The 22,291-nt window shown below is 45.5% G+C and overlaps 1 long non-coding RNA gene across 2 annotated transcripts in view; it reads right to left on the bottom strand.

Annotated features, from left to right (window-relative positions):
• LOC309610774 overlaps positions 1-22,291 on the bottom strand; it is a 217,182-nt gene that overhangs the window by 179,948 nt on the left and 14,943 nt on the right. The window contains exons 2-3 of one of the 2 annotated variants that reach the window (XR_014234157.1): positions 2,592-20,880; positions 895-984 (exon numbers count right to left, since the gene is read on the bottom strand). This is a non-coding gene — a long non-coding RNA (uncharacterized lncRNA). Of the gene's footprint in view, positions 1-894; positions 20,881-22,291 lie in introns of both variants that reach the window. The other variant, XR_014234156.1, reaches the window with a different exon arrangement.

Raw genomic sequence — 22,291 nt, 5'->3', positions numbered from 1 at the left:
ACCTCACACGGTTTCTCATGAAGTAGGGTGATAATCCCAAAAGCAAAATGAAATTATTTGAACGTCCCAGCTCCAATAGTCTCTGACTGGCTACATTTCGAATGTAATGTGAATGTGAAAACACTTTTTTTTTTTCTCTTTCCAAATCTCTGAGCCTCCTGGCGCACGAAGTGAAAACACTCAACATCCGCTCCTGAGCTGCCAAGAAAACCGTCCTCACCACACTGAGCAGCGATCTGAAAACACTTTTTAAAACAGATTTTGGTAACGGCGGAACAGTGACTGGCAAGATAGGCTCTCGATAACATCGAAGGAAGGTCGAGGTTGGCTCCAATGGGGACCCCAGCGCACAACGGGGACCCCAGCTGTCGCGGGCGCACAGCTGCTCAAGAGCTGCTGTACCATCTTCTTTTCCGCCCTCAGAGAAGACGCGGGGTATCTTTTTTATCTGGGCTAAACTGACATGACATACGTGAGCATTAACATATGTTTTCAATCTTTATTAGCAACGCTATTAGCCTCAAACACCGCTGGGACTTTCTGCAGGACCGACATCTCTGTGTTGAGCTACATACTTGCTCTGTTTTGAAGTTTCTCTCCCTCCTTTCTGCCCCCACTTCCCCTTTTTTTAATTTAACTAGAGAAAATGACATGTTAATTTCAGCTCCACCTCTGCTGGGTCATCCTGGGGTCAGCAGATCAGAGACATCAGCAGAAGAAGGAAGACAGCGCCTCCGACTGCGACTGCGGGGCAGGGTGACCCAGCCATCAATCACGCTGACGCACGTTTGAACAATGACAGTCATCTGTCGGGAAGCGGGAGGCGGCGCCTCATTAACACAGGGCTCACCTGCCGGGAGCTACACCTCACTCATAACAATATCCATCACTCACCTCCAAAGTGTTGCTTTTTTCTGCTTTGATGAAATAACAGGCCCTCTATTTCCTCCCTTGTTTCCCCTCCGAGTTCACAGGGCCAAGTCACTGGGGAGGGAAGGAAGAAGTGGTGAGTTGGGGTCAGGGCAGGACCAAACAGCCCTGGGAGGGGAAGGGTGCCGTCAGAAGCCGAAAGAAGGCATCTCGCTTCACGGACCGGGAGAGGTCAGTGGATGGGGCCACTGAGAGGTGAGCTCCCCACACCCCAGCCAGGGCTGCGAGAGCCGGATCAAGATTCCCACGCATCCCCCGCCCCGCTGCCCTCAGTGCAGGCGTCTCCCGGACAGAAATATTCCAAGACCTCATATTCGTTTTTCACTTTGTTTCTTGTAAATACAGATAACTTGCAAATAACCACAAAACTTTCGTTTTCTGAGCGTCGGAATCTACCACCACAAATCTCTACTAAATACCTGCACTTTTTCTTTCTGTGTCAGCCTCTAGCGTACAACATTTAATTAATTTAGCCTAAGGAAACCTTGAAACGCTGCCCACAAAGAGAATTCTTCTAGAGAAAATTTTGTTGTGAAACTATATTTAATTATGTTCCCCAAAGGAGGCTGTCACACGTTCGTTGTGATGCAGCCTTCATGGCCTGTACAATCCCAGGTTCTGGGTGGTATGTGTGTGTCTTTGCTGGGCCATAAATAGACTCTGTTACAAAGTTTTAATGGGAAGCCCAGTTTAAACTTGGGCTACCATCCAGATCGGCTCATAAGTTACAAAAATGTGTTACTCTCCCACTGTAGGGGAGTTACACACATACACACACACACACACACACACAAACACACACAGAGATTTGGCCTTTCTCAATTCTTGAAAAAAGAAAATAATAACATACCTTTTTTTTTTCCAGGTTGGAAAAGTAACCAAAGGCCACTAAAGCTCAAAGGGAGCTTATGGACGATAAGACCGAGGCCAGGAGTGATGGAGTGACCTTTCTGAGGCCGTGCAAACGAGAGGCAACACAGCCAGAGCTCGAGGGGCTGCCTGGCTCACAGAGGAACTGGAGGTCCACGTGGAAACCTCATTGTAGGGGCAGGAGTCGTAACAGTCGACGGCCAGCGTGACACGCACCCTGGGTGCCTAAGGGACCTCGGGGTGGTGGTCACTTGCACGCAAGAGGCGGACGGGCCTTGGGGACCAGGAAGAGAGAGAAGCTGGCACTGAAGCACCCCATGCCAGGGCCGGCCAAAGAGGCAGGTTTCCCCGCCCCGGGGCAGCTGGAGGCCTTTAACTTTAAAGTAGCGAGAGAAGCAGCTGACGGCCAGTGGACGCAGGGACCACGGAGCACCGTCCTTCGGGGTGTCCCCAGCTGGCAGCCAAGCTCCACCTTCCGCTAGCGTCCTAGCCGCGGACGGAGGTCACGTGATTGCGCAGGTGCTGCGGGGACAACGCCACCTGCCGGCCTCTGAAGGGCCTGGCCGGGTGCAGCACTTCCGTGTGAGGCCGCATCTCCTTAGTGACGGCAGAGTGGGCTTTCGAATTAAAAAGACTGCAGATGTGCGGTCCCTGATCTGCAATTACAAAATCCCGAAAGACTGGAAAACCGAAAATATTTTCGAAGCTCCTTTCACGACAAAATCTGATCTAAGCTTAACTGACGTGAGACTCTTTACAGTTTCTGTTTAAGCCACGGAGAGCGAACACACCTCGTTCGGCGGCATCTACATCCGTGTGTCTGACTCTGAAGCCACCTCCAACTCCTCCCGGGTGCTCTTTCGTACACGCCGTGCACCGTTCCGCCCTCTGCAGCCTTAGGATCCTGAATTCCAAACTCATCCGGCTCGGTGATGAGATCAGGTGTTACGGAATTTACTCTCCTCTCCGCCTCAGATACGAGAAGCATTCGGCAAATTTCCGTCTAGGCATCAGCTGACGTCCCTGAGGTTGACAAAACCACCACCAAAAAAAAATACATAGTTCATTTTGTTGTTTCTGGGAACCCCCATGTTGAAATTGCCCATCGATTATTGTTTTCCCTTCTTTTCTAGGTAACAAGTGAAGGTCATGGTTAATAATAGTTCTGCCAAGAATGCTGTGTTAATATCAACTCAGATGGAAAACAGCTCCCTGTGCCCAGGACGTAGCTCCTCGCAGTGCGGCCACGGGTGACTTACTTCCCTGGAAGCTACGGGCCAGCTTGCAGGACACGATGGGGACAGCACCCCCAGAGAAAAGGCCAGAAATCGGATGGACCTCCGAGTCCCCAAATCTTCATGCTTCCTTCTCTGATTCGCAAAAGTCATTATCATAGTTGCTCTAAGGGGGGAAAATAAAATATAGGCCTACCCGATTCTAATTCCCAAGAACTTAATCTATATCACACAGGATTAAAATATTGATTTTCCAGGAGGCCACCGGAAGATAAGAGGTGGATTTTGATGCAAGCGTCTTACGTGTAACAGAAACCAAATTTCACTCCTCGTGATGACCGTCTTATTTACCATGACAGTACTCTTTCCTGACACTTGCCCTATCTCCTTTTGTTTCACAGAAATAATTTTTAAAGCTTGATATTTTTCCATCTATCACCTGGCTGGCTGAGTAAGATGTTTCCCGATCACAGGGCAATGATCTTTTCAAAAATACAATCCAGGTTCCTTATGCAGCTCTTTAGGTTCCCTTTATTTATTAAAGACTTTGAAAACGCACACACGACACACACCTTAATTTTTTTAACAAATCTCTTCCTCTCTCTCTCTTTCTCACTCCCTCTCTCTGCCTTCCTCCATCTCTCCCTCTCTCTCTTCCTCTCCCCCCTTCTCTCTCTTTCTCCCCCCACCCTCCCTAATTGTCCAGCCTTTACAAACCCATGCCTGTGAAAGAAACACCCGTCTATTGCCCTGTCAAATGTGCCTGCCTGGGATAGCGATTGGGTTTATAGAAGAGACAAACATTTCAGGCATGCCATTCTGGGGTAATGAAGCATGGCAACAAAATATACCTGTGCAACATTTGATAAAGATGAGCTGACACGCCAGTCCAAATAGGTCCTTTTGTGTGTCTGCACGTGTCTACCATCATGGCTTTCATCTGAACACAGGAAGAAGCAGTGGCAGCGGCAGCTGGCAGGGCCCAGAAGGAGAGCTGCTCACACAATTACACGACGTTTACCTCTGGCCTTGATTTCACTCCCACTACCCTTAATTTATGATATGTTTTCTCCCTTTCTATGCAAAGAAAAAAGCGACTCGATTTTTCTTTCTTTCTCCTGCTATCTAATTCCTGTTCCAGGGGCATCGGAGAAGACAGTGAGCTGAGTCCCCGGGTGTTTAGCATGGGGTCTTAAGTTAAAATGCTTCTTAGTGTGGTTTTTATGGCTCTTATTGTTGTTTGATTAATGCAGAGCAAAATTAAATCCTACAGTTACACATGGGTACATCAGCCAGGGAGCAGGCCGACTGTACTTCCTACTTTGGTTTACAGAAAACATCTTTTGTTGCTTAATCTTCAGACAGAGAAGGTAGGGGGTGGAGGGGAGAGAGAGAAAGGGAGAGGCTGTAGACCAGATAAAAAGTGAGCCTGGAAGACGTAGGAAATCTAGTGACCCGAATATGGGCTAGACAATCGTTCTGATCACTCATCTGCATTGGGTTTTTCGAGTTTCCATTTATTTCCTGGCCTGGGGACAGCCACGGTGGCTGGCCCAGGTGTCTCTGAACAGGTGCCTGCGGCTAAGATGACGCCCAGACAGCGGGAGGGACGCTGTCGCGCTCCCTGCCGCTCTCTCTAAGCCCGACTTCACAAAGGCCTCTACAGTATATTGCCTTTATGCTATTTATAGAGAAGCACATCCTATTTATAAAAGCAATGCAGTGAAACTGAAAGGGGTATAATAGCCACTCTGTATTATAAAGCTCTTCTGTTGAGAGAGCTGGACAAAGTGCCTTGGGTGATTTGATTTCTTTCTTCCTCTCCTGATGACGGTCACAGCGTTTGGCGCTCCACACGATGACAACAATGAACACTTCGTGGTGTGATGACCTCCCCAGGAACCAGACGCTCACAGGTTTTACTTTTGTTCACTCGTTTAATTACCAACCCTTCATTATACCTGCACTCAGACGTAGAAACTTCAGTTAACCTGTACGTTCAAATGGGACAGATCTTCAATTTGCCTACCTCAGAGGAAGACTCCTCTGAATTGTAATTTCTGCACAAAGTCGTCTGGGATAAGGATCATTCTTTATTCCCCTGAGAGCTTGTGCAATAATACAACGCAAACTTTGACTAGAGAGAATAAGGGGCAAGCATGTGGGGTTTGGTATGAAAGGACCCGGGTTCAAGCATCTGCCCAGCCTCTTGTGAACTGGGAGAAGTCTTAACTCCTGTTTCCTCTGCTTTAAAATTAGAATAGGAAGATGCTGGGCCTACCATAGGAGGGGCGGGAGAAAATCCAATAGACCATGTATATAAAACGCTCTGTGAACTGCAGAATGCTATATACAGGTTCTCTCTTTTATAAAATTTTTAAGTAGTTTATCTAGATAAAAGCAAATTCCAGAAATAATAACAGAATAAAGTGTTAAATCTCAAAAACTTAGTGAGAAGGGGGAAAAAGCCAATAAACCTTAAAATTGTAATGCTTCTGGCCTTACAGAATCTAAGTTTTATAAAATCCCCAGTTACTTAAGGCTTCTGTCTTGTCAAAGCCATTTCATTTACGTCATTCTTTCAATTTGCAAACGAATGGTGAAAATATCCCTTGAGATTTACAGCAGTGAGAACTGGATAATGGAAGTCACGTGGTGAGTTGACTATTGTTTTGTTGGTAGTAGGAAACATACTGCTGACAGAGATGTATTTCGGGAGAAATTGCATAAACTTATAAAATCAGCCCATTTCTTTTTTTTTAATTGAAATGCGGTAGATTTACAATGTTGCATTAATGTCTGCTGTACAGCAAAGTGATTCAGTTATACAGGTACATACACTCCTTTTTATATTCTTTTCCATTATGGTTTATATTGAATATAATTCCGTGTGCTATACATTAGGACCTGGCCGTTTATCCATTCTGTGTACACTAGTTTGCAAATGCTGACCCCAAATTCCCACTCCCTCCCTCCACCCTCCCCCTTGGCAACCACAAGTCTGTTCTCTATGTCTATGAGTCTGTTTCTGTTTCGTAGGTAAGTTCATTGGTGTCATATGTTAGATTCCACATGTAAGTGATATCATATGGTGTTTGTCTCTCTCTGTCTGACTTCCTTCACTTTAGTACGAGAATCTCTAAGTCCATCCATGTTGCTACAAATGGCATTATTGCATTCTTTTTTATGGCTGAATAGTCTTCCACTGCATTTATATAACACATCTTCTTTATCCAGTCATCTGCCGATGGACATTTAGGTTGTTTCTATGTCTTGGCTGTTGTGACTAGTGCTGCTATGAACATAAGGGTGCATGTATCTTTTCGAATTAGAGTTTTGTCTGGAAAATGAGCCCATTTCTTAAACACACAAAAATCGTGGCGCTAATAAAATTCCTAAGGTCAGTTAAAAGGTCCCATTATTTCCTCGTGTGTCTGGTTTCAAGTCAGATTTATTGAGGTATCATTTCACCATTATCAAGTGTGATAGACACATGCAGTCATGGACCTCCCACCAGAGTCAAAGTATAGAGCATGTCCATCACCCTTAATCCCCTCTGTAGCCAGTCTTCCCCCGCCCTGATGACTTCGGCCACCACCACCCCAATCTCTAGCAACCACTGCCTCACTTCACGTCTCCATGGTCCTGCCTTTTCCAAAGTTTCATATAAACGGAATCAGAGTATGTACACTTTGAGTCTGGCCTCTTTCACTCCGAATGATCCACTGGGGAACCTTCCATGTGTCATGTGAATCAGTAGCTCGATTTTTTTTTTTACCTTTGAGTAGTATCGTTCAGGTATCCCACGGTCTGTTTATTTACCAGTTGACGGATGTTTGGATTGTTTCTAGATTTTGTCAATTATGAATAAAGCAGCACACCTTCGTCTTAGCCCTACACATCTGCAGCTCCAGAGTATTTTGTCCCCTCATACTCAACACAGGCAGGCTTTTCTATGAATGTACATTTTCATTTCTCCTAGATAAAAACCTGGGAGTCAGATGGTGGGTAACATATAGTGGATATCTCCTTTCGGAAGAATCTGTTAAATTGTTTTCCACAGTAGCCGTACCGCTTTGTATCCCCCCAGCAATGTATGAGACTCGGAGTTAGTCCGCATCCTTGACAGCACCTGATGTGCTTTTGTAGCCATCGTAGTGGGTGTGCACTAGTATCTCATCATGGTTTTGATTTGTATTTCTCTAGTGACTGATGATGTTGAACATCTTTTCATGTGCTAATTTGCCATCTGTATATCTTATGCGATGAAGGCTTTTTCAAATCTCCTGCCCATGTGTTTTATTGAGATGTTTCTCATATTATTGAGCCTTGAGAAGCTTGTCATGTTATTAAGCCTTGAGAAGCTTTTATCTAGTCTAGATCCCAACACTTTATCAGATACGTGTGTTAAGGATATTCTCTTCTAGCGTGTGCCTTGTCTTCTTTTTTCTAACAGTGTCTTCTGAAGATGTTTTTAACTTTGATAGAGTCCAGTTTATCAATTTGTATGTTATGACTCATTCTTGTTGAGAGATTTTTAGGATGCAAATTACTTAGAAAGACTCATTCACCAATTAGGGGATCGTCCTCAAACAAACAAACAAAATTGATCACGATAACACCTCAATACAACATCTTCGATTCTTTTTAATGAACTTGTGAAATTCAAAGACCCACATGAGGAATGTGGCCTGATTGGGCTCCTGTAGGGTAACTGGTGGTTTAGGGCCTAAGATTCATAGGCTGATGAGGCTAATCCTTACCTAATTATTAAGTGTTTGGAATTTGGTGAATTTAACAGTAAAACGACTGTAGGCAACTTGGTTTTTCTGCTTTTTCAGTTCCGAAGGTTCCTTAATGCATCGGTCCCCAACCTTTTTGGCACCAGGGACAGGTTTCATGGAAGACAATTTCTCCACGGGACCTGGGGTGGGGGAGGTGTGTGGTTTCGGGACGATTCAAGCTCATTACATTTATTGTGCACTTTATTATTACATTGTAATATATAATGAAATAATTATACAACTCACCATAATGCTGACAGGAAGTGGAGCTCAGGTGGTAATGCGAGCGATGGGGAGCGGCTGTAAATACAGATGAAGCTTCACTGGTTTGTCCACCACTCACCTCCTGCTGTGCGGCCCGGTTCCTAACAGGCCACGGACCGCTATCGGTCTGTGGCCCAGGGGTTGGGGACCCCTGCCTTAATGGACTCTGAAAAAAAAAGAAATTGATTATAAAGAATTTTTTTAAGCTCTGTGAATGACTAATAGACATATTTAATGAACAATTAGCTTATATGCATATACGACTCCTTAATATATAGAACAAGTATCTCTTTTTATTTGTTTAACTGCTCTTTTTTTTTTCACTTTGGAGGGGGCAGGTTGTAAGATTCTTCTTAATTAACATGTCGAAATCATCTTTGAAACACAGACAGGCAGATCCCTGTCTCAGTGTGAGATGTTGTCTTTGGCATCTTCTATTTCTTGGGCTTCCCCTGCCCTCACTGGCTTGATCACCACCTGTATTGCTGGAATTTTCTAGAACTATGTTGGTTTGAAAGTTCTTGGCCTTTTGGCTTCAGATCTCTGTTTCCATTCCTGCCATTGTTCCCATGCTGTTGCTTGTAGCATTTCCCTTCCAAATCTTTATGCTTTTCATGACACTTGTAAGTAGACACTTTCCTCTGACCACTCAGAAAATAAATGGAGTTTTTCTTTGAATCCATTAGCGATTCTGCCTTTTCGGCACCCACACAAATCCTAGCTCAGCTCCGGTTTCTCAAGCCACAGCGCCCACTGGGCTCCGGGCCTCTGGTATTTTCTCCAGTTTCTCCCAGCCAGCCTTCTCACCAAGGACTGGGCAACGTGTATCTGCTGTGTGTTCTCCAGGCCTGGGCATAACCACGTCTCTGAACTATCCTCTGCCTCGTGACTCAGGAACTCATCTGCTCTCTGCATCTCCAGCAGATGCCACAGAGGGCAAACCCAAGAAACCCCTGATGTCTCTGGCCTACGATCTAAACCCCTATTGTCCTTTCATCCCAACCCTGAAGGCTGTTCAGTGGGGGACCCCTGACCCCATTCCTCAGACAGATGTGCGCTTCTCAGTGGACACCTGTGGTTCCAGAGAAAAGCCCGCCGGACTCCCTGATCCACTGTGAGTGGCATGAAACCAGCTCCTCAGGATTCAAGGCCCTGGTACAGGAGAGGGGATGGAGGCCGCCGCGAGCCAGGTGGGCTCACGTGCAGGGCCAGTCTGGACCAGCCTGCGTGGCTGCGGAACATTCATCAGATGGACTCGGTCATCTCACGCTCAGCAAGACTCAGCCCCAGCTCCTCTAGTGGAAGGGGATCGGGGAGAACTGGAAATGTTCAGAATGATTTACCAAAATGGTTTCGCAATTTCTAGACCAAGGGCCATTAATCTGAAAACAGTTCTGAGTCTATTTGATTTCAATAGAAAGAAAAGACTCCTCTCGAAATAGACAGCGACAGCCAAGTTCAGAGGTAACAGACTGGCAATGACAAGGCTGTACTTCTTAAAACAAACAGCAGAAAACCTTTCCTAGCTGGTTTGGAGAGCGTCGTTCAGTTGGTTTTTCAGGCCATCATGAGAGGGGCTCGTGTGCCCCTCCCCAGTGGCTCCCCTGCCCTCTGAACTCACCCTCCTGGGGAAGCGAGGCCAGGCTGATGCAACAGGGCAGAGGGGCGTGGGGCCTGGAGGGCAGGAAGACGGGGGGATCAACACAACAGGACCAGACAGGTGTCCCCCGTGCCAGTCTCCCTCCACACCCTCCACGTGCAACAGAAAGAAAACATTGCATGAAAAAGGGCAATGCAACACAAAGCGAGGAAGGATGGTGAAATAAAATGATACATTGACCCTAAGGAGAAGTGTGTGTCTGTGTGTGTGTGTCTGTGTGTGTGTGTGCGCACACACCTGTGTTTTAGCACCAACGTTTGGACGATCGCTAGAAGGACAATGGGACAAGGTCATGGGAAAACGCTCCTTTGAATCACTCTTAAGCAGGCCAAGGAATTAGGACTGATTTATGAATGTATTTCCACAATTTACTTGAAAATTTGTAACGTCTGTGCAGCCTGGCAAGGAAAGAAAGGGGCGGCTACTGTGAAGGAACGCTTCTGTTCCACTTTATTGTAAAATTATCCCATTCTACCTGCTCTAATCCCCTGAAAACAAATTAAATCCTCACTAAGCTGACTTTAAATCAATAGTTTCATTTAAGAATAGTGTGACTTAATAAAAATAAAAAACTAACTGGTCCAGCCAATTTAAGAGGGAAATAAATCATTGCCCAAGGAAAAATAGCAGATTTGACTTGTATATGGCCCAGGCTCTGTTTAGTGGGGAGAGCCTGTGTCTAATTTAACTCTGGCCACAGATGAAACTCATCGACCCCATTCAGAAACCTGCTTCACTATGGGCACCCCAAGAGCTGGGATGCCTGCCACCCCCAAAAGGAGAAGCAGTATTGCAGTCTGTATTCTGAAGACAATAATCACTGAGAAAATACAAGATGACATGCCATGGAAACCCTCTTCAGCAACCCTGTGTTAACAGCCCGGGGACGCCATGTGTGGACTAAGAAATACATTCCTGATTCCCGCAGAGACAGAAAGGTTCCTGGTGAAGATGTGTTGGTTAAGTTGATACTTTCCTCAACCATCCAGGACAAATGTAATAGGGGTGGACGATTAACATCGGTAATTGTAACAGATGAGCAATCTATTTGCAAATCTTCTTTTAAAAAATCTAAGGGTTAAGTAGACTTTTTTGGGTGCAGTATACAAGAGGTATGTTGCCATTTTATGAAAAAAGGAAGTCATCCAGAAATAAAGACTAAAAATTTACTCAAGAGTCTTCGCAAGTGGTTACAGAGAAAACTCTGCAATATGGTAATTCTGAACTAGTACTTTATCCATGTAATGGAGTACTGGTTTACTAATCATATAAATGAGAAAAATGCCGGGGACTCAATGCTTGCCTACTTAATTTATTATTATGTATTGGGGACACATAAACATTAAAGTGAGTGCTTTCAGACCATGACACATCAATATTATCAGTGCCACTATTACCACGTGAACATTTTTAAATTTTCATAATTATAAAATGTTAATGCCAGTTACTTACTGATGTTCGTTGCCGATAGGGTGCTTTTATTTATCATGTTGACACTGACAAATAAGAAAGCATATTCTTTCCAATGTAAGATTTAAACCCAAAACGCCCGGCAAGACCACTTGTTCCTCCCCATAGTCCCACTCTTGGGGACTAAATTTAATTTGTTGACTAGAAAAACACTTGGCCAAATACCTAAAGAAATCAGTTTCTTAAGGCAGCATAATTCGCAGAGAAACAGCACTTGGGCTCAGATCAGGCTTACATTATGCTCCCATGTCTGTAATTCTAGGTCATCTATCTAGTTATTTGACATTCCGGCCTCAGTTTTATCATCTGTAAAATGGGAGTGATAATACCTGCACAGTTTATAGAGTTATTAAGAGGCCCTGACTAGGCAATGATACTTAAAGGTAAGGAATGACTGGGCCTCCTCTCTCTCCAAAGAAGAGCGTAGAGATTCATTCCAACACAGAAAATATTGGCTCTCCTGTGGCATTTAAGTACATCTATCCAATGTGTGGGAAAATCCCATAATCACCCTGTGGATGCAGGTTCTAGGATGGAAATACAGCAACTAACTGAAGAGCTTGTGATCCCAGGGCTAACTACGGGGTCCTCACAACTGTGTCCTTTTTAAGCCAAGTCCACGGGTTCGGAGTGGAGAGCCCCGGCCTCAGGAGACCTGGAAGGGATTTCTCCAAACTTGTTCAAATTTGAACAGTGGGGGAGGTGAATCAGTGTCTGTTTCATGGCCCCGGGCTTGGCCCCTTGCAAGCAAGTGACCTGACAGCTACAAACGAACAATGTATTTGTTTCTATTTGTCGTAAATTAGGAGCGTTTTCCTTTCCGGGAAGGTCAATCCTTTGTTTTCAATACCCACTCAAGTGAAAACTTCACTATTATGAAGCAATTCTACAGCAGGCTCTCCTTGAAAAGTGCTTTAAAATCATTCTGTGAATGACTCCTCTCCATTACCCTGGGAGACAGGTGGGCGTTTTACACATGGACAAACATAGAATGAGCAGGAAGACCTGCCAGACCGCAGGCAAACGACAGCATGGCCCAAAGAAGGGTTCATTATGCCTTTTTGCGATTCCCGAACACCCAGCCTGTGGTCCGAAGTCTCTGCAGTGTAGACGCGGCACCCGTCAGCCCAGAGCAACGTCACCACTACGAGAGCCATCCTGGGAGAATGTTACCTGGTCTGCAGGTAAAATTCTATTACACTGATGGGCTGAACAATGGTTCCAGAGCAGCCCAATCTCATGGTCCCCATTTGCCCTTTAGGAAGCCCTCGCCTGTTCTGAGCCTATGATCGTGGCCGAGTGACTGAGAAAATGCCTTCTGAGACAGAGAGTCGCCCATCTTTTCCTGCCAATCAAGCTGAGCCGACATCTGCAGCTGTACCAGGTCTGGAGGACCCACATCCTCACATCCTAAGCAGAGCTCCATAAGTTCTGGGCCCTCAGCCAGAACATCTGAACCCCAGCTTGGCAATTTCAAAGGCAGAGGCCGTGAGAGAAGGGCCCGGGCTCTCCCCACCCTGCCTGGGAATCCAGGGACGCGGGTCAAGTCCTGGAAGCTGAAGCTTGCCTCGGGTTTCTCCAACTTCCTGGTGACAAGGATTCCAGGGCCTCTGGTAAGCACCCAGACCCTCAGGTGCCTGCCCTGGAGATTCTGTTGTTGCCCTGGGATGGGGCGCAGGGCTCTGCAGTGGGCACGGGCACCCAGGCCATTCTATTCACCAGAAAAGTTTGGGAAATAATAACCAATAAACCTGATTGGAAGCCAATGTTACAACCTGGGCAGGAAGTGAGTAAGTCATCAGACCTCTTGCAGCAAGATTTGCATACGTGCTGAGCCCCTTCCTTGCCCCAGGGACTGGGCCACAAACACTCTCAAAATACCTGCACCACCGTCCAGCGTCCCAGGGAGCTCCACGGGGCTGTCAAAGACTCTTAGGGCAAAATGTTTCAAGATAGAACAATTGCAACTAAAGGAAAAGGTTTGCATACGAGGAAACGGAGACTTAGTGTTAGTGCATACTTGGTATAGCTTAGGCTCAGCCAGACAGCCCGAGTGTGGTACCCGCATCAGCAGGCGTGTGTCAGCGCCCCGCTCAGGGGAGAGGGTGGTAAAAGGCTGATGAGGAAGTGCATCTGTTTCTTGAACAAAGACGGCCTCACATCCTACAATCTGGTGACCCCTAGTTTCTGGAGCTTGTTAAACTTCTGAATGAAGCTTCCCACCCAAACTGTACACACATTTGTTTTGATAAGTGACAAGAATCACAAGAACACAAGCTTATCTTCATGGATAATTCTGAAATAATGCTAATGTGTCCTTATTATGCATAGTTTGCCTACTTCCAAAAATATTCTCAGGGAGCTTACAACTGAAATATATATATATATATATATATATATATATATATATATATATATATATATACTCGTGAAAATTTTTGAAAAAAAGTATTTAAGATGGAAGTCAGGTAAAAATGTAAAAGTTAAGTTTAAAAAATGTAAAGTGAGTAAATAATTATACAAGCAGCCAGGGGTTTGATATTTACCCTAACTGAGTTCTGAACTTGGCTCTGAGCTTCCTGGCAGTCAAGGCAAAAAGTGAAACCTGCTATATTCTAAGGATATTAGAGTTGTCAAGAAAGACAAATATTTTTCCAATTGTAAAGTTCTATACTTAATTTACGAAGCAGACACTTAACATAAAAGACACTGAATAGGACTTCCCTGGTGGTGCAGTGGTTAAGAATCCACCTGCCAATGCAGGGCACACGGGTTCGAGCCCTGGTCCGGGAAGATCCCACATGCCTCAGAGCAACTAAGCCTGTGCGCCACAACTACTGAGCCTGCACTCTATAGCCTGTGAGCCACAACTACTGAGCCCACATGCCACAACTACTGAAACCCTCACGCCTAGAGCCCGAATTCCGCAACAAGAGAAGCCACCGCAATGAGAAGCCTGCGCACCGCAACGAAGAGTAGTCCCCACTCGCCGTAACTAGAGAAAGCCCGCGCGTAGCAATGAAGACCCAACGCAGCCAAAAAATTTTTTAATTTTAAAATAAATTAAATTTAAAAAAAAAAAAAAAGACTGAGTGGATATAGAAAGCTGCAGGAGGTTGGCAGAAAGGGAATCCGAAAAGGATCGCAAACTCACCTTAGGATTTTGCCAAATCTGGCTTGGTTTTGATGGGTTTACACCTAAGGTTCTCAAAAAGAGCTGTGGTTCCTAAAGAATCAGTTATTATAGTGATGCAAACCTAGGGTTTGTTTTCCTCTCTGTGAAAATGACAAAGTCCCTTAAAAATATATGTATGTAATTAACCCTATTTACAATCCTGACCAAACATTCAGCTTGCCTTCCACATTTGCAAATTAGTACAGACCCAGAGTGAGACAGATACACAACTAAGCCTAAAGATTTCAGATAACCAAACATTTTAGTAAAAACATAAAGTAAAATCTGGACCTTCCTATTGGTATTGCTTTGGGACTATATTCCAGGTCCAGGTTAAAACAAATTTGCATTTGGTACACTTTCTGAAACCATTTCTTTTAGGATCAAGCCAACCAGCACAATGCATCACTTTCCTGCTGACAAAAGTTTAAAGATCTTGACTTTTCAAGTTGCCAAAAAACCTTCATACATCTTCCACTCACTTGTACATCGTGTGCCCAAATTTCATATTTTGCAATGACAGGATACTATTATTTGAAATATTTTGCTATTTATTTTTTCTGGTAATTCATTGCTTTCCTTTGTGTTTACCCTATTCAAGCACCTATGCTGTTCTGTGTTTATTGCCTCAGGGGAAGAATTCCACAAAGGAAGTAGAAAAGAATCTGTGAATGTCTTCTGGCTCACTTGCTCCGAAAACGTAGTCCCTCAGAGGAACAAATAAGCAAGCCAAGACACACAGAAGATTTGGAAAAGAGGTGGGAGGTAGGCGTCTCTCCCCAGTCGTCCACTGCAGCACACCCTTAGACTAGATAAAATTTTACTAGCTTGTAGGGAAAGAGAAGAAAGATGGACAAGAAAAGATGAGAGTACAGCTGCAGGTAGGTTCCTGGGAGGCTGTAAAGCCTGAAAGAAGTTTGTAAGATGCAGAGTTTCCAGACACCTAAGGTAGGTCGTCAGGACAAGACTCCAGGGGGAGCATATGCAAAGCAAGTCCGGGTCAGCAGGTCCATGGTGCCCCACAGAGATTCCTGCCCTCTGGTACGTGGCAAAAACAAGGAAGAAAGATTCCTGTGCTCTAAAGTGCCATGGGAGTCACAGCAGAGAAAGACCATCAAGGGGAGCCCCAGATGGGACCACGGCCAGCACAGCTGCTCCCAAGCGGGCGAGTGGCTCCAGATAGAGGACGGAGAGGACCACAGGCTTTCCTCAACATCTGGGCGATGCTGTGAAGAACAGTGGGGTGGGTTCAAGGGGCCAAGTGACTCTTACTAAGTTTCTGCCACTACCAGAGAAAGGGCAGTTGACTTGGAAACTTAATCAGTTACTAAAAACTAAAGACTTTTCTATTTCTTGGCCAAGATTTTGGGAACCAAGAGTTGTACCTCCTACAAGTAACAGTCAACAGCATCGAACCTGCTGGAGGCAACTCATCGTGACCAGTGAGTTTCAGTTTCATTTCTGGGCAGAACAATCCACAAATTCAAGTGTCCCTTAGCTGACAAGGCCAATGCTCTCAGACCAGAACGTCCCGTTCCTCATACTTGAACCGCCAGACCCACATCCACTTACTTGCTTTCTGTGTATTTTGTGGTCTGGTGCCTATAGCAAGAAGTGCAGACACGGAGGGCAGGGGTCACACCTGCATCCAAACACCAGCATCCCTCGGAGCCCTGTTTTAATCCTCTTCAGCGTTCATTTTCCCTTCACAATGGTTTTATTAATAGTTACCTCTAGGACTTAACTGGACATTAAACAATGTCATGGAGAGATCTCTGGGGAGGGATAGCTTCCGGAAGATCTCCTTCCTAAGCCAAGAATTCTTGGAGCGGGAAAGGGCAGCTCTTTCTCTCTTACAAACCCACTGTTCCCTTCCAGCTGGGAAGCAGCGTCTTCTTCAGGATGTGCTTCTCGGGGTGATGGATGGCCGGCCACCTCCGAGGTAGGGATTGAGAGTTCTAAGCAAATGTGATCTCTTAATCCACGTACTGAAAACCTCCTGCTTCCCCTTTGGAAATGGCACACGAGGTGTCCCAAGAGCACTGGGGAGACGGAAGAGAGGATGAAAATTTCCAGGAGAATCACAACCAAAAACCAGCTCGGAGGTGCTGGTCCTCACCGGTGCTTTCTTCAGAAAATTATTTGGGTAAATCACGAAGTCAGACACGTGGATTGATTTTGTTGGTTGTCGTACTTTTCTTTCCATGCTCATTAGTATCCTTCAAGTCATCACTGCCTGATCATTTTCTCTTACAATAGTCATCGTCCACATTGAATTGGTAGGAAGTGAAGATTTGTTTCCTTCTGGTCACAGCCCGTCAGTGCCGGTCTTCTTGCCTGTTCACGTATCCTACCCCCTCCTTCTACTCCCAGCGCCTCCCGACTAATCATCTCAAACCTGGATCCAGTAACAACTCATCTGCCTCCCTCCAGCCCCCTCTGCATCCAATCCGCTCTGCTTTCAACTCCGAGGTCACTCTCCTCTAATCACTGCCTGATCTCACCACTCGTGATTGCCTGCCATAAGTAAATCAAGATTTTAGGCCAAGAGACCTCTTATGTCCCTTTATGAATGCTCTGCTCCAACCGGACTAGTCAACGTGCTAGTTGACTAGCACCTGGAGACTCTCATCTCCCTCTCTCCCCCAGGGTCACAGAGCAAACACTGTGGAGGCTAACGAGAGTCTCCAGGTGGCTCCCCCAGGACACCACATGGCTTGAGGCAAGTGGCAGATCCTCCATGGGTGTTCTCTAAGACCCGTTTCTATTGCAAAGCTGTAAGTCCCCCTGCCATGCCTCTGCTCATGCAAATTTCCCATCTGAACGTTCCCCTGCCTCAGTTTCCTCATCTACAGAATGGGTATCATAACAGCACCACCTTGAAAATTGACCAGACTTAAACAAAACTATTCATATCAAGCATTTAGAACAGTGCCTGGGTCATAGTAGGATCTCAGCAAATGATAGCTTTATTATTGTTATTATTATTATTATCTCACTATTACTTCCTTCAAACACCAGCCCACCCACACCACTTCCGGGAAGTCTCCCACGACAGCTGTCATCTATGGTAATCTCTGCTTCTCAGGAACCAAGAGCATCAGTTGCATCTTCCTTTCACTTGACAGGCAATCGTGCACACTCTTCAAAGACTATTCTGGTACCCGGCTGCTATCTAACTTGTGATGTAATCCCTCTAACCAGATCCTGGAGGGCGCCCCGGGCCGGACTGCTCTGTGAGCACCGCAGTACCTTCCACGACGCTCCATCCATTGCTGCACAGCTGGAGTTACACATACTGGAAACTCTCAAGGGAATGTCAAGTGTCCCGCTGTGCCCAGAAATGGGCACCTCAGGTGAGCTGTGAGCTGAAAACCGAGAAATTGACTTCAGAGAAGGTAAAATGGTCACTGACACACCCACTTCCTGGGGGCTGTTCTGCGAGCAGAGGGTCCCCTTGGCTGCTTGATCCACTTATGGGGGGAATAAAGCCTGGAGACTTGGGGGAACTTCAGGTTTGGGGGCCTTCTTTAAATTCTGCACGCTATTCATGGTTTCCCTTCTCTAACCAGTGAATTCTGTATCATCCGTCAGTAGCGACCCATCTCAACATATAATGTGCTTGAAAGAAAAAAGGAGGGAGAGAAAGAGACCAGGGTGCGAGGGTGGTGGTCATTCCTGGAGTTTAATGCGACCCAAACACTCGGTGCTCAGTGTGTCCTCAGGGAAACATCAGTCTTAAAAGAATTACAGGGACTTCCCTGGTGGCGCAGTGGTCAGGACTCCGCACTCCCAATGCAGGGGGCCCAGTTCGATCCGTGGTCAGGGAAGTAGATCCCACATGCCGCAACTAAGAGTTCGCATGCCACAACTAAGGAGCCCACCTGCCACAACTAAGACCCGGTGCAACCAAATAAATTAATTAAATTAAATTAAAAGAATTACATCAGTCTCAGAAGACACCACTGCCAGGAAGAAGCACACCATAGCAGCCAGCCAGCAGGCTGGTTCTACTTACCTGAGAAGATCAAACGCACAGAAACACGTGAATCATCCACCCAGATCTTCTACTGAGTAGAGCCTTGTGGGAAGATTGACAAGTCTGAAGCCCAAAGTTCTTTGTCCATAAAAGTTGAATAAGAACAGGCAGCTTCTGCTTCTCTTGACCTCAATTCTGCTTTAGCAGAAACAGCTTAAAGAAAAACACCTGACACTAATATTTTCCATAAGCAGCCAGAAGTCCTTTGTAAAACCTGCTGCAAAAAAAAGAAGGAGCCGTTTACCTCCTGGGACATCCATGGCGTAAACACCTTTCAGACAATACATGTCAGAGCCCACAGGTAAGCACCAGATTATCCCAGGAGAAAGCCCCCTTTCTCAGGGTCTTCCTTTTGGTCGATTTTCTGGCAGATCTTTCCAGATGATCATGTCTTTACTCTATAGTGATCTTAGGAAGTTGGAAGCCTTAGTGCTTTAAAATGGAAAGAAATGATCATCCCAGCAACAATATACTGTCACAATAGGTGGTCCGTTGTAGTAATAACCCATTGAACTTGAGATAAAAAGAGGACTCTGCTTTTCCACTACGGTGATGGATTTTCTGAAGCCCTGTTGGGGAAAACAGTATAAAGTTTTGCTGTAGCTTTCTGGGGGAAAGCCTTTGGCCATAACAAAAGTAAAAACAACAAAAACAAAAACAAAACACAACCCATGTGAGATCTCCTTACCCAGCAGAGCTAACCAAGAACCTTTCAGAAGTGCCAACATAGATATTCTGAAGACAGAATGTTCTCAGTGGTCCTGGAAGATTAAGTCCTTGACAGTGAGATCAATGGCTTGCAAAGGAGCCCCTCAGTCAGGATTCCTCAGTCTCGGCCCTCTTGACACATTGAGCTGGATGATTCCTTGTGTGAGGGCTGTCCTGTGCGTTGTAGGGGGTTAATCAGCATCCCGGGCTTCGACCCACCAAATAGAGTAGCGCCTCCTAGTGGTGACAACCAAAAGTGTCCACAGCGCTTGCCAAACGTCCTCCGAGGGGCAAAATGGGCCACCTGTTGGGAACCACTGCCTTAAATTAACAGGAAGATCTCCTTCCTTTGTGACACCAGATTTCAGCCAATGCCTGTCACCTGACTAAATGAAGCAGCACTTTTTACCACTATCACACTTTGGCTTTGGGTAAAGGGGATGGAAAGACTATCCCCTTATGTTCTTCCCAGAGACTTTCCAACAGAACTTCCTAATAAACCGGTGATCCCACGGGTTCCAGGCCTCCTCATGTTTCATGCATGGGACGTGGCCCAATGGCACTCGATCCCGCCTTGTGAATAACTCTTTCATCCTCCCCAGGGGACAAATCCTCTGGCTTTCGAAGGACACCCAGACAGGTTGCTTAATGATCATTGGGACATTGTGGCCCAGATTTTTTAAATGAAACACACATAAATATCCTGAATCTGGGGGTTATTTCTCTCTAGTCCTGGTGGCCTCTCTCATCTTAAAATAATTTACAGGAATTCTGCAACGATAGTAGGGCCGGGGTTGTTTTTCCTCTCACCACTTTACAGAGATACTTATCAAAAGCCCAAACAAGGAGCCATAAATCGCTGGCTTCCCTGGTCAGCGCACAGCGTTCTGAGTCCCATGTGGTCCATCAAAGGGTCACTTGGTGAGAGGCCAAGCTGCCAGATATCCCCCCTCATCCCTTTTTTAATTTCCTCTCTTCCTTCCTTTATTCTCAGAGATGCTACGTCCTTAAATAAAAGGCCATGCACGACTTTACAGGGGATTTCATTTTAAATAAAATATTCCTGAATTTAAAGAGGAAGAAAAAGAAGGAAAGGGCGGGGGTGTGGGCGGGAAGAGGAGAAAAAGCAAAGCCTTTTCCTGATACCTTGCCTGGATTCTCGGCTCGGGCGTTGGCCAGGTTCCCACTCCGTTAGTCTGCACAATCGGTGACTTCAGACACCTCGTCAGTGGCACCAACGCCAAACAGAAGGGGACGGGCTCGCTGGCTGTTTTCTGGAGGCCTTGCTGTTTCCAGGAGACGCGTTGCTTCTGCCTTTCGAGGGCTCTCCTCGTTTGATGGCTGGCATCTTCCAGGAGAACCACTCTCCCTCTGGAGCCGCCTCCACGTGAGGGGCGCAGGTGGCCAAGGACACATCCCCGAGGCGTCCCCCTCGCCCTCCAGAAGCTCTCTCTCCTCCAGCTACTTCACAATCTATTGTGTCCAAGGCCGAGGACGGCCCAGGCCCCTGAGGATAACTCCTTCACCTTGAACACCTGAAGCCCCGTCAGTAGGAATCAAAACCTTCTGCCTGACAGATGACCTGGTTGAAATTTCATCTCCTTTTTTGGATTTATGAAGAATCAGGCATCTCATGGCTTCCTATGAAAGCAACCTGATATGGAGATGTCATTCCTTCTTTAGACACACATTGCTGGACCAGGAACTCTTGGTCTTCTCACTTCTACCATCTGTGATGTTGCGACCTGGTGGGTAGATGAACCCGTAAATGACTGCTATGGAAATTCTGAACGAGAACATTTTATTTTAAGACACCAAGTGATCCCACATGTGTGCTGGGGTTCTGTTTTCAACAGAGTGCAGTTTCCCTGAGGACAAGGACTTACATGGAGTTCTTTATCCTTTTTTACGGTGTTATTGGTGCACTATGTCTATATTTTTTTCCCTTAAATTGGGATGTGGGTGATAAGTTTCCACTCCTAGTCTGAATCAGGTTCACAGTGTACAGTAGTCCCTACGGGGTGGTCCTTCAGTCCGTGGCTTCAACCATGTCTGTAGGAATGCCTCTCACACGGGCAGAGGACAATCTGTCCCCAGTCCATGGTCATGACGGGATATGACTGAAGTGAGGAAGGAATTATGTCCAAAACTAATATGGACTCCTCCCCTGTTTGTTAAAACACTGTCAATAGTGTACAGAATTTTGGCAGAGAGAATATAATGATGTAAGCTTTTTCTTTTAATAAAGTAAATTTTTTTTGCCTTTTTTCCCCTTTATTTATTTAGTTTTTAATTGAAGTACAGTTTTTTGGTTTTGTTTTTGTTTCTTTTTGCCACACCACATGGCTTGCAGGATCTTAGTTCTCCGACCAGGGATTGAACCCAGGCTCCCGCAATGAAAGCACCAAGCCCTAATGACTGGACCAGCAGAGAATTCCCAGTACTGATGTAAGCCTGAATTAAAACCCAAGAAAGTAATTATGAAGTGACTGGAAAATTCAAGGAATGAAAAGATGGGCCATAAATCTGAGTGAAAGGAGAGAAATCGGAGGGCACCTTATTAAAATCCTACTTGTCTGATCTTACTTATTGTTACCAGCAATAAACTCAGTACTACAGTCACCTCCTATTGCATTCAGCTAATCTTATCCCTGGGACGAAACAAGTATGAATTCTACATCTAAAAGTAGCTCATTTCTCGTAGGAAGGAAGACATGAGACAGAGGTGGGTATCTCTGCTTTACTGAAGGGTGATGTGAATGAGGTGATGACAAAAGCAAATGCTGAACATGAAAGCTGCTGGGATTGTCAACACAAAAATAGAGTCAAAAGCAATCAATCATCCTCAAAAACAACAGCAAAAGGTTTCTTGATTTGGAAAGTGATCATTTCATCAAAACTTGTCTCTCTTTTTTTATTTAAGGCTCTTCAGCCTCATGCTAAGAAAGTATAGGGTAGATCCAGATTCTTCCAAACCAGATGAAATCACTGGGATACGAACTTTTCACAGGATTTAGGAAAACGCAAACATTTTAACTCCGAAAAAAAATTTTAAACAATTTTATTAGTATCTGCTGTTATTACCTGTTATTAAATTCTTTTTGAAAAACAGAAAAACAAAAGAAGCAGGAGGAATTAAGGAAATTGAGGGACAAT

The sequence above is a fragment of the Balaenoptera borealis genome (assembly GCF_965194805.1).
Source record: "Balaenoptera borealis genome assembly, chromosome: 14".
Classification (NCBI taxonomy): Eukaryota; Metazoa; Chordata; class Mammalia; order Artiodactyla; family Balaenopteridae; genus Balaenoptera; species Balaenoptera borealis.
The sequence above is the reverse complement of the archived record's forward strand: the minus strand, read 5'-3'. Positions and strand labels throughout refer to the sequence as shown.